This window comes from Eumetopias jubatus, unplaced genomic scaffold (genome assembly GCF_037043125.1).
Source record: "Eumetopias jubatus isolate StellerSeaLion01/CBP00866 unplaced genomic scaffold, mEumJub1_p1.0 scaffold_9, whole genome shotgun sequence".
In the NCBI taxonomy this organism is placed as follows: Eukaryota; Metazoa; Chordata; class Mammalia; order Carnivora; family Otariidae; genus Eumetopias; species Eumetopias jubatus.
This window is the reverse complement of record NW_028274815.1, coordinates 84,414,760-84,427,720: the sequence shown is the minus strand read 5'-3', so window position 1 is coordinate 84,427,720 and position 12,961 is coordinate 84,414,760. Positions and strand designations below refer to the sequence as shown.

At 49.6% G+C, this 12,961-nt stretch overlaps 1 protein-coding gene across 3 annotated transcripts in view; it reads left to right on the top strand.

Moving 5' to 3' along the window:
* The window catches only part of FHL2 (four and a half LIM domains 2), a 66,270-nt gene that overhangs the window by 22,405 nt on the left and 30,904 nt on the right, over nt 1-12,961 (top strand). The window contains exon 1 of one of the 3 annotated variants that reach the window (XM_028104088.2): nt 10,633-10,702. The exons of 1 other annotated variant lie outside the window; for it this stretch is intronic. The gene's annotated coding sequence lies outside the window, so the exon portion shown is untranslated. Of the gene's footprint in view, nt 1-10,632; nt 10,703-10,874; nt 10,955-12,961 lie in introns of those variants that run through there. One more of the 3 variants, XM_028104089.2, reaches the window with a different exon arrangement.

The following is a 12,961-nucleotide window of genomic DNA, read 5'->3' as shown; positions in this document are numbered from 1 at the left end:
ATTCCGGGATCCCCACCCCAGCCTGGTAACCAGGCCAGGGATCCTGGCATTCCTCATCCTCTGGAATGTCCCTTCATTCTGGTTAACTTGGCCCCAAGGCCTTGTGGTAGAAATGAGGCAGGAGTCGGCTTGTTCATCTGGCAGGGACACCAGGGAAGGCTCCTGCCGAGCTCTAGCTTGGTTACCTGCTCCCACGGAAGAGTGAGCCACGTGCTATTCCAGTCGGCCTCCCCAGGCAGCTCCGGGACACCAGCGGAGTCCACGATGGACCAGAGGCAGCTCCTGGGTGACTCTGCTTATCACCCCCTCTGCCTCCTCTTCCTGGGACCAAGAGCCTTGATGGGCATTTAAACCATAACATCACATTATCTACTGAGCCTCATAAATAGGACTCTCTAGAGTAGCAGACCAAATGGTAACTTTTGCTAGTCCTACACACAGTGACTTGAACAACTCTTGTACGAAATGTGCAATTTACCATTACCTCAGGGGCTGACCTAAGAAGCTGCCCTCGGCCCTCCCCTGCTTTGCTCCCTCGCTGGGCTTGTAATGTCGTGCGTGGCCTCCCTCGGAATGGCCGAAGCTGAGTGTGCAGCTGGGTCATGGAGAGTTCGGGAGTAACTTCAGCGTCTTCCTCTGAAACCATTCCTGACTTCCAGGGAATAGTAGCCTGAGCCTTAGTTGTCCACATGAATTAACCAGCTAAGTGCTGGTGCCTTGCCTATTTCCCAGGTGGAAGGAAGCCTACTTTTACCATGTCTGTCTTCTTCGCTCCCTCACTTCTCTGTTTTCTTACACACAGTGTCCTTTCCTTCTCCCTGGGACTGTTCTTCCCAGCAGGCCTCTGCAGCCCCTTCTCTCTGTCCCAAAGCTTCGTTGCAGAGACGTTTTCCTCCTTTGAGCCACAGCCCCCTCTCTGCCTCCTTGGCCCAGAGGGAAGCACCCCGCACTGTGGGGGGCTACCGCAGGCTCTCCTGGCCTCCCCTGCACCAGTCCGCTGCTCCGCCCCAGTACCATGCGGGGTGCAGAGCCCCCTAAAACAGCGTCTCCTCCTAGAGTCTGAGACAGAAAGAAGAAATGAGTCTTCCAAAGACTCTGTGTCTAAATCCACACCCACCTCACTTTCCTACACAAAAAATGCCACCATATCAGCAATCAAAGACAAAAGACAGAAAGAAAAGGAAACATTTGTTGTAACAGTGATAATGAACGATAGCTCCTCTGAACTCTGCATTCCAGAATCTGGGATGTCAAGTTTACATTCATTGACTATCAGGCCGATTAGTTCTGCTCAAACAAGGACTCTGTCCTCCCTCTGCTTGTGCATGCGCTTTGCAAGGGAGCAAGAAAGACCCATCTAAAGTAAAGGAGTCCTCATGGCAAGCCCACCTGGCCACGTGAAAGGGTACTTCTCCCAAGTGAAAGCACGATTCTGCAAGACCAGGGTGCTGGTCCCCATCTCGGCCGGGGGGTGTCCCCTCTTACTGCCTGGTGATGTGCAAGTCAAAATTAGGACCGCATGACTTGGAAAGCTGCATAGTCGTCTCTGGGAGTGTGGATGGCCAGAGTGAAGGCAAGTACAAGCTTAGGAATCTGGTCTACCTTTGGGAAGGATTATCCATTAACTATATCAGTGAATGAGGGAAAGACACCAGTTTTTCTTTCTGAGTGACTCCACCATAAAACAGTATGGTTCGAAAGGGATGAACTGTGTGCTCCTACATGGGCTCATCTCTGCAGCCTAGTGATCTAATGCCCGCTTTGGGGGTCAAGATGCCCCTCTCAGAGGCTACAGCAGAGCTGTTATCACTAAAGAGGCTCCTGCAATTAGACCTGCTTTGACAAACGGCCCACCAGACATACTCATGCAGCTGCAGAGGACAGACCTTTACGAATTTCCCTGGGAGACAGAATTTTTGTTTTGTATGCTCCCGTTTGGACAGACAGACTGTCTTAAAGTATTTAATAGCGATTCAGGCATGCCCCAGCCATAATTTTAAGACATGAATTCATTATATTTGGTTGCTAAAAATGGAGGCTGTGGCTTTCGTTGGCATGACCACTTCCAGGTCTTCCCTCAGGGAGCTGCCTTCTGTACCTAGGGCCCAGGCAGGGGTGGGGCAGGGGCCCAACTGGGGCAGTCCCCTCCTCAGGAAGAGCTAGACACTCAGGGGCAGAAGTGTGAAGGTCCATGGTTTGGCCCCTGCCACCTGATCTCAGCTGCTCACAGTACCTGTGGAAGGTACTCCTGGGGGGACTCCAGCTCATGCAGGAAGAGCAGCTCCTGGCTCCCTGCCAGAGAGGACAGGCCCTCCACTTTTCTTTTCTTTTCTTTTATGATTTTATTTATTTGTCAGAGAGAGAGAGAGAGAGAGCACAAGCAGGGGGAGCAGCAGGCTTCCCGCTGAGCAGGGAGCCCAATGTGGGGCTCGATCCCAGGACCCCGGGATCATGACCTGACCTGAAGGCAGATGCTAAACAAACTGAGCCACCCAGGTGCCTCTCCACTGAGCTTTAGTGCAAGTGCTTGCAAGTCAGATCTCCATGCAAAGCCCAGATAATGGAAACGCCCAAATGAGCAATAGGGTCAATTTGTTTGGTTCAAGTAGGCCCATATGAGCCCTTGTATGGCAGCCCTATCTTGGTTTAGGCATTTTCAGGATACCCGAATTGAATTCAGACTACTGACCAAGATGCAGAGAATACAGAAATGAATGTGTCCAACCCTGCCCAGAAGGGGCTCCCACTCTTTTGTTTGTTGTTATAAACAAGGGAAAGATGAGACAGTATGGAATGGTCAAAAACAAGGGATGAGTACTCGAGGTAGCCTTCGCAGGGGAGAAGGAGTTCAGGGTGCCGAACAGAGTGTGGAAAACTCTCTTGGCTCAGGGGCAGAGGTGGAGCATGCAGGAGCCAAGAGACCGGGTGGGAAGGGGTCTCAAGGACCTCGTGACTTACATGGTAAGCCCCTGTTCTCCTGACCTGATGACTTTCCAAACATACTCTTCAAAACAGAAAACCTCCAAGTATTTCCATCCTTTGCTCTCAGCCTGACCTGGAAACTCAAGGGACCGGTGACGATATAGGGAAATAGGCATGCCACACAGACAGGGTGGGAGACAGAACTGGGTCCCTAAAATGGTAACAAGGTCAGGGAGCCAGGTTGTGGAAGGCCATTGGCAAGAGAAAAGTGTAATTTCAGACTGTTGAACTGAAAGCAGAGAAAGAGCTGGGGGGGGGGGGGGGCAGGAGGGAAGAAAGAAAGAGAGAGAGAACAGGAGGGAGGGAGGGAGGGAGGGAGGGAGAGGCAGGAAGGCAGGGAAATGAAGAAGCATTTACTGAGTTTAAGGACAGCTAATGAACAATTTGGGTATCTGACAATGATTTGCCCCTGGAGCCCCTCCATCCCTGCAGGAGGCAATGACTAATCTGGAACAGTTACAGAGTCATTCCTCAGCATCTCTAACTGCGCAGAAGTTTCCAAAAATATGTGTGCGGTTAGGATGGCCCAGAATTTGAAAAGATTCTTTGGGGAGCAAATAGTACTGCCAGCATCCTGCGAAGGTCAGACATTTTAGAAAATCTTTTTCTGGTCTCCCAGCCATCAAGGACCATTGCAATGCTGTCCAGCAAAGCCTGCTTGTCCCAGAAGCTCTGTCGTGACTCTCAGGCCCCATGTTAAAGCACCTTCTGAAACAGGTAGAAGACAGCCCTTCACTTGTGTTCTTAGCAGAACATAAAGCAACAGAAGGTATAGCTCTTTGTCACATGCACCTCACCTACCACACTGCACGATCGTTTCTATGGTATGAGACGTTTTGGAAAATTTTCAGGGATTGATTAACCATAAAAATAACTTGATGAAGGACTAAATAATTTCTAATAACCCTTTAAGGTGCGAAGAGAGGCCATTCTTTGTTTCAGAGGTTAAGTAAAGAGGACATACACTTGGGTGGTGCATGCACACAGCTCCGCAGGGGTGCCTGGGCTGGAGCTTGGTGCTCCCCTCCCCTCCTGGCAGCCCAGGCTCTTCCTAGCTAGATTTCCTCTTAAGGACCCTGATCCAAGTGGAAATAGTACAGAGAGGACTTGAATGGCAGGGAGGGCGCACTGGGGATTTTAAAGTTACGGTGCTGACTCATAAAGTCAATTCACAAAGAACACTTGTGACTTCAGTGTGGTTCAAAATCCACATTCTGAGAACCAAGTGGGCATGAGATGCTCCCATTTCAGGGACTCCAGGAAGAACTGGCAGAGGCCACCTGGAAAAGCACTTCAGTGATTTTAGGGAAGCAAACATGGTTCATTCAAAATAGGATTTTGCTAGGTTTACGCAGACCTCGGGCGTTTACACTTCTTTCAATGGGTTTTGGAAAAGCAGACAGAGGGAAAACAGAGTAAAACTGTTGGCAAACAGAGAAGTGACCGGGTTATTGCAGAAAAGGGCTGAAATCAGAGACAAAAAGGTCTCAAAGAAGAAGCAAACGTTTCCAGGGCCAACTTGAGAAATTGTTTTCATCCGAAATAGTCCAGCAACAGTTCCTGATCCACAAGTGGCCTCCGAGCCTCACAGAAATGAACCGCAGTGTGAATGGTTTCATTTTATTGGCCGTGAGGCTGCCAGATAGAACCTTTCTTAAATGACTTATCAAAGCCACAATGGAAACTTGTATGAGACGCTCCAAATCAGCTTTAACCAATGATGACAAACTCAGAAAATCACGGAGTTGTTTGTGGATTTGGCTCCATGTCAGGCATGTTTTGAGGTTTTGAACGTGGTGACTATTTGCATCCATTAAATCAGTTTGTAAAAAAGAGAGAACAAAGAAATGGGATATGGAAACTCTGCGTCTTAAGAAAGAGCCAAGCTTTTCTCCCCTAACCAGAGCAAAAGGGGGTGGGGAGGCAAAGAGGGTGCATCTCCCGAAGGGCTGGGCTTTTCCTGAAAGTCTTAACAGGCACAGGGGCAACGTTTGGGCACCTACAAGAACAAAGCTGTAACCAGACCAAGTTCCTTCGGTTTGCTCCAGGGGACACCGGCACCAAGCTCAGGGGCACAGGAGGTGAGCGCCCTGTCTGCACGGTCATCTTTGATAGAAATGTTCTCTCTCCATCCAGGCAAATCGTGCTTTTAGAAAAAGTGAGCCCAGATGTCTGAGCCAGCATAGTGGGGTGGTGCTGTGTCATGGGGAGGCGTGCACAGACCTGCCCCCCACCCTGCTCCCTTCCCAGGAACAGAGCAAGAACTCAGGGCTTACTGCCAGCTTTTATGATCTTAGACACTCACCCTCCAACCATCTGAGGCAATTAAGAATGATTAACTCTGAATCAAGGGCAAATCCTCCAACAGCTTCCTGCTCCGGGTTTGAGTGGTTAGAGCTGCCCGTGAGAAGTTCTGCTTCTGAAATGGGAGGAGTGCTGTAAAAATCCTCATCAAAATGGTCAGTTAGGGTAGGGGACATAGGGACATCTGAACTTCCGCCCCTGTTTTCATGGGTTCCCTTTCTCCCCGGTGCTGGTGAGGTCTCCTAGTACCTGCCAGGTGGCCAAGGTCAGGAGGAGACCCCGGCCTGACCGCCCCCTCTCCCACCTTCTCCCCCCCTCTCCCCCCCAGGTCTGACCACACTTCTAGAAGCTGTGTCTTCCTCTCTGGGCCTCTGGGAGGAGAGAATTAGGTTTCAGCTTTGGTACCACTGACACACAGGCTGCAAGGATTTGCCTTGTAAGTTTTATACTTTGTGTTTCCCTCCCATGAAGTACCGGACAGAGTAATACTTGTGATTGGATTTTAGAGTTCATTTCTACCTGTGCTTCCCTCCCGTGAAGTATCTGGCAGAGTAAGTAATACTTGTAATTGGATTTTAGAGTTCCAGATCCCAGTCTGTATTTAGCGTATCTGTTTCCACGCCCCACCCCCACCCCCAGAACTAAGGTCTGGGTTTCTGGTAAATTACTGAGTCCAGAGTTGGAATCCCTAGGGAGTATTTTACCTCAAGGCACAATTAGTCATCAGAATTACCTGCAGGGCTTGTTAAAACACGGGGAATGTTTTACTTCTAATCAGTTTCTGGGTGATCCTGATGCGGCTGGTCCAGGACCACATTTTGAGAACCACGACCTATGCCATACAGCTTTCCCTTTCTTTTCTTGCTTCTTAGCTACCCCATCCGTGAAACCGCCCCCCATGAGAGAGGAAGAAGTCAGGGTGATGCTGGCTGGTGGGGGAATTACAGAATTGAAATTAACAAGAGAAGCTTGAATTACTTGAATCACCTATAGGAGTTGCCTCTATGCCTTTCCCAGGAAATAGAATTTCTTAATTTTTTTTCTTTTACGAATTAACCTTTTACCCAAAGCAGATAATTTTTCTGTCAAAAAGACAATCTTCTATCTTTAGAATACAATCTCAGCTTTAATCCTTCCTTCTGATGAGAATTAAGTCCGTTTCCTTCCTTTTTTTATTGAGATATAATGAACATATAATATTACGTTAGTTTCAGGTGCACACCATGATGATTCGATAATCGTAGATATTGCTAAATGATCACCACAATAAATCTAGTTAATGTCTATCACAGTTACATTTTTTTCTTGCGATGAGAGCTTTTACGATCTACTCTCTTAGCAACTTTCAAATATACAATACAGTATTATTAGCTATGACCTCCCCAGGATTTACTTATTTTATAACTGGAAAATTGTACCTTTTTACCACCTTCACATTTCCCTCTTATTCTGAATTCATCTCCCCTTTATTGTCAAACAAAATACCCATGGAATAAAAGCTCATGTTTACTGAGGTCCTACTATGTGCCGAGGACTTCATTAACACTGTTGAGTGATTTACACGAGCCATCTCAAAGGATCTTCCCAAGAATTTTGCAAAGTATATGTTATTCACCCATTTTACATATGAGTAGTTTGAGGGTTAGGGAGATTTTGTGGTTGCCCGAGGCCACCTCAGTTAAGTCCCAGGTGGAACAAGGATTCAAATCCAGACCTGATTCCAGAGATCAAGTTATATTGTCATAGCATTCTATTTTCTATAATATTTATCTGCTATACTATAAAATAATCAACTACAAAATGAAAGATTTGCCACATATTAAACAAGTCTGTGATCCACCATTCATTCAGTATCTGTTTTTATCAAGTACATACTATGTGCCATGTGCTATAGTTAGGCCCTGCGAATACAATGGTATAAAAGATAGAACTCTTCAAAATACATTTTACCAGACTATCTTATAAAAATGTATTTTATTTTATTTTAAAGATTTTATGTGTGTATTTATTTATTTGAGATACAGAGAACGCATGCACGAGCACACAGGGAGAGAAGCAGAGGGAGGAGGACAAGCAGACTTCTGGCTGAGCAGGAACCGGTAGTGGGGCTTGATCCCACCACCCAGAGATCAGGACCTGAGCTGAAATCAAGAGTCTGACGCTCAACCAACTGAGCCACCCAGATGCTCCTAAAAATTTATTTTTTTAAAGATTATATTTATTTATTTGAGACAAAAAGAGAGAGCATGAGCAGGGGGAGGGGCAGAGGGAGATGGAAAGGAAGAATCCTCCAGCTGACTCCCCAGTAAGCGAGGAGCCCACATGGGCTCCATCCCAGGACCCTGGTACATCACCTGAGCCAAAGGCAAACGCTTAACCGACTGAGCCACCCAGGCAGCACAAATTTTAATTTTAAAAGAGTTTGTCCTTGAGACACCTGGGTGGCTCAGATGGATAAGCGGCTGCCTTCGGCTCAGGTCATGATCCCAGGGTCCTGGGATTGAGCCCCACATCGGGCTCCTGGCTCAGCGGGGAGCCTGCTTCTCCCTCTCCCTCTGCCTCTCTCCCTGCTCATGCTTTCTCTTCTCTCTCTCTGTATCTCTGTGTCTCAACTGAATAAATAAAATCCTTTAAAAAAATAAAAAATAAATAAAATAAAATAGTTTGCCCTTTGATTCAAATTGTTCCCAAAAGTACATGCCATTCAGCTCAGAATTGTATTCCTTCTGCCTCTATTTCTAGCAAACTTCCTTGATGTTCTATAAATTCAGTTTAACAAACTTTGTTTCCTATTTGTCTTAAAGGAGCATGTGTTGCTTTAATTTTTAAAATATTTTTATTTTTTGAATGAATGATATATTTATATAGCTCAAAATTTAAAAGAAACAAAAGGGTATAGAGTAAAACTTCATCTCCCACTCCTGGCCCCCAGCTCCCCAGATCTCCCCAGAGACAACCACTAGGATATGTATGCATTGTCTCCCTCCCTTCCTTTCTTAACACAAATATTTGGTTACTATCTACTTTTCTTTCCATGGACATAACTTGGAGATCATGCCAAATCAGTAAATATAGTTACCTTCTTCTTTTTAACAGTTGAGTGTAGAAATAACTCTAAAATGTACCATATAATATTTAACTAGTCCCCTGTTGATGAACATATAACATGTCCAATATTTTGCTATTAGGAAGAATTCCACAAGGACTACTCTTGTATGTTTATCAATTTACACATGAGCAAGTCTATCTGTAAGATAATTTCCTGTAAGGGGAAGCGCTGGGTCAAAGTCAAATGGTATGTGCATTTGTAATTTAAAAAATGTTCCATTACAGAGTTTTTCAAGCATTACAAAAGGAAAGAGACTAATATAATGAACCCCTACACACCCGTCACACAGCTTCCAGTTGCCAATAATCCATGGCTGATATTATTTCATATATATATATATATATATATATAGGCCCTATTCATTCCCCCCACCTCAAATTATTTTGCAACGATTTCAGACATAATGTTATCTCATTGGTAAATATTTTGGCATTATTTCTGAAAGCTAAGGGCTTTAAGAATGTGTGTGTGTGTGTGCCATTTCATTATCACACCTAAAATAAATTCATAATAACTTAGCAATGTCATCCACTATCTTGTTAGTGTCACACTTCCCCAAACCGTCTCATGAAAATTTATTTCTGAAATGGTGTGTTCTTTGTTTCAGAATCTATTCAAGTCCACCCTATTCATTGCAGCTAGTTAAGTCTTCTGGTTCCCCCCCCCAACCCCCAGCTCTCCCTCTCTCTCTGTCTCTGGAAGATCATTCTGTAACTTGCAACTATACAGACAACAAAGCTAGATAACTGTCAGAGGGAAAAGGCTTGTCTATGCACACTTTGCTCAAGATACTGGCCTGCTTTGACTATCATTGGGAGTACAGGTCTGGAGCCCACACTTCTGTCCTTGGTGAGAACCTGTCAGGTTCAGGGAGGAATGGGGGACGGAAGGCTGGGTTCCCCACATCCCGTTCTGACTGGGCTCACTGCTGTGGCCACTCTCAGCGCTCTGGAGGGCAATGGAGTGAGGGGCATTTCCTGCCCTGCACGCTACTCGCATGGCTTTGCCATCTGACAGACTCCAGGTCAAATCCCAACCAGGTCAAATCCCAACTGGCATAATTATTCTCAGGAGGCCTTGAGCAAATCTCTCTGAGCTGAAGTTTCCTCACCTTAAAACTCGGGTATTAATCCTTATCTTCAAGGGGTGAGACTCAAACGATAGAACATGGAGAGCTAGAGCTCAATGAGTGTAGCTAATAGGACTCGCAAGTTCTGTGATTCCATGATGGAGACCCACAGAGAGTCTCAAATACCCCCAGACATTGAGCGTCAACCAAGAGAAAAGAATCAAATAGCTCTTCTTTCTCTGAGGCCCACTGATTGTTAATTATAACATGCCTTCCCACGGCACTCCCGCTCTCCCTCTGCTGTCCTCTCCTCCGCTCATCTTCCCCGGAGTCGTCAGGGGAGGCTGCCACCCACTCGAGAGCAAATATTTCTATCCTGATGCCCGCTTTCCTGCGGGTTGAGGGGTGCCATCTGTCCCTACTAAGTGTGGGCTTCAGGCCCAGGGGCCAGACTTTCAGTGTGGGAGGCACTCTCTGCAGCTCACCTTTGTTTTCTCGCCCCGAGGGAACAACAGAACGTCTGAACAGCCCCCTGGCCCCAGTCTAGCGGAACAAAGAACCTGGCTTTATTCATTCGCTCTGGCCATCTGCTCGGCTCATTTCGGGACAGAGAGGGGTCTGCGGGGTAAGGCGAAAAAGCCCACGGTGCACATACACCCCAGGCCCTGGCCTCCTGACGCTGCAAGACCGGATCAGTGGTCCCCGTTCCGCACCCCAGCCCACCCCCACCCGTTCTCGGGCTTCGGCTGGCGTAGCGTTCCCCGGACCCGGGCGGAGAGTGCGGGCGTAGGGAGACCCCTGCCACTCCGCCCCGGCGTGGAGAGACCCTGGGTGGTGGCCGCAGCGACCCGCGCACGGCCCTTGCCCTCAACTCGGGCCTATGAGCCCACGCCAGGCACGGAGCTCCGGTAACCCCCGCGCGTTAGATCCCCCAGGGGGATCGGAGCCCAAAGCACACAAAGAGTTGGGGTCCGCTTGCGCCCCCGGCCACCGGGAGGCCGACGGGCGCCCACCCCCCCGCGCCCCCACGCCGCTGCCCGCGCGCCGAGCCCGCGCCGCCGGCGTCTCAGAGGCGTGCGTCTCCTTATATGGTCAGATGACACGCGGGGGTTCTCTCGGGCGGGAGCCGCGGCGCTCCACCCGGCCGGCCGCCCCGCCGCAGCCCCGCGCCGCCGCCGCCGCCGCCGCCACCGCCCCGGGACGCCTGCCTGGTCCCCAGAGCCCGCCCGCGCCGCGCGGTGAGTGCCTCCCCCCGCGCCCCCCGCGGGAAGCCGACGCCTTGGGGACTAGGGGCCTAGCCGCGGGAGAGCCGGGGAGACTGGAGCCGAGACGTGGGGGAGACCCGGGAGAGGCGAGCGGAGATGCGGGGGAGACCCCGGGAAAGGGGGACCGAGCCGAGAGGGCGACCCGGGCGGAGGGGAGCAGAACCGTGCGGACGCCTGGGAGGGGGAGCCAGGCCTTGGAGGCGACCCGGAGACCGAGGAGCCGAGGTGCTGGGGGAGACCGGGGACTGGGAAGCTGAGCCCTGGAGAGATCCGGGGAGAGGGGAGCGTAGCTGCGGGGTGACCCTGGGCAGAGGGGAGCAGAACGTGAGGACACCTGGGAGAGGGGAGCAGATCCGTGGGTTACCCAGGGAGAGGGGAGCGGAGCCGCGCGGGAGACCCTGAGAAAAGCCGGGCAAGGGGAGCAGAACTGTGGGGACATCAAGGAGAGGGGACCTGAGCCTTGGGGGAGACCCGGGCAGAGGGGGGCAGAACCGTGGGGACACCTGGGGGGAGGAGAACGGAGTTGCAGGGGAGACCCGGAGAAAGGCAGGGTAGAAGGGAGCAGAACTGTGAGGACACCTGGGAGAGGGGAGCGAGCCTTGGGGGAGCCCAAGAGAGGGGAGCTGAGCCTTGGGGACACTCGGGGAGAAGGGAGCCGAGCCTTGGGGGAGACCCCGGGGGAAGGCGAGCTGAACTGTGTTGGGGAGAGTCGGGGGGGGGCGGGGGGGCGCTGTAGGCAGGAGGGACCCACCGCCCCGTGTCCGTCTCCGGAGGGAAGACCGAAGTCCGAGTCCTGGCCAGGAGTGGCCAGTGGCCAGTCCTGGCCGCAGGGTGGGAGCGGGGTGACTGACACCCACGGGAGAGCCCTGGGCAAAGGCTGGCCGCAGGTCCGAGCGCAGAGAGGTGACAGCCCCTGCCCTGCCAGGGGGCCAGAACTCGGGAGTGTGAGCGAGTTGTCCCGTCGGCAAGCCCCATGGTTGCCATCCGCCTGTGGGGGTGACCCACGCATTTCCCTGCGGTCCAAAGGTGTGGAGCTCCCGATGTGGCCTCAGGCATTGACTCGTGTAGAACTTAAAATACTGAACCATCAGGTTTAAAAATGTGGGCTTATTTTAAACGAGAAAAATTCTGATTCTTAAGTGGTGTCCCAGGGTGATATTTTAGCATACCTGAAATTTTGGGAAGAAAGTGTTCAGTGTGGTTTCCTATTTAAATTAAGAATCAATCATGACTCTTTTCAGATCCCAGTTTGGGTTTCCATTGGAAATAGTCTAACCCAGTTTAAATGAAATGTATACAGCTGCCTTCCATGATGTGCACTTATGGTGTGCACTCCCTTGCACTTATTTTGGGAGGTAATAAATCACAGGTGGGGCTTATAATCAGGAGACCTGTGTTCGAAACACAGGGCCAATATACTTCTTGCAGCTCTGGCACCAAGTACTGGGGACATACCTGAATATTTCAAGGAGGCCTTCTGCTGCGTATTTTGACTCAAAATTGCTTGTTAAACCACCTTCAGTACTGAAAAAAATTCTGAGTTGCAGACAAACAAAGCCCTATAGGATACTGAAAAATAATTAGGCTGGACATCAGAAGGTCTGGGTTCTTTTTTTTTTTTTTAAGATTTATTTATTTATTTTTTTATTTGAGAGAGAGAGAGAACGAGGGGAGGGAGGGGCAGAAGGAAAGGGAGAGAATCTTAAGCAGACTCGCTGCTGAGTGAGGAGCCCAACATTGGGCTGCTCTCATGACCCATGAGATCATGACCTGAGCCGAAACCAAGAGTCAGATGCTTAACTGTCTGAGCCATCCAGGCGCCCTAGGAGGCCTGGGTTCTATCCCTGTTCTGCATCTGAGGATGCATTACCCAGCCTCTGGGGCTAGGGTGGCTTCATTTGTCAACAAGGTGGCTGGAGTGATGCCTCAGATGCCATGAGATACAAAGTTCCTTGAGCTTGAGTGAACAAAAAGAAATATTGGATACTTCCTGTGTAGTTTTATTATGAGAATTCCAACAAAGCCCATTTATCATGTGGAATTATACTGAGAAGCCACTTCCTGAACATGGCTACCTTGGGCAAAATGACCAGGCTCTTCTCTAGTGACCAAGAGCCTAGTCTTCCAGGAGACCAAGCAGGCATTGTGACTTTGGGGTGAGTCACCAGGTACCTCTGTTGTCTTGAATTGTGGATTTCGACCTTGGCCCCTATGATGGTTAATTTTATGTCA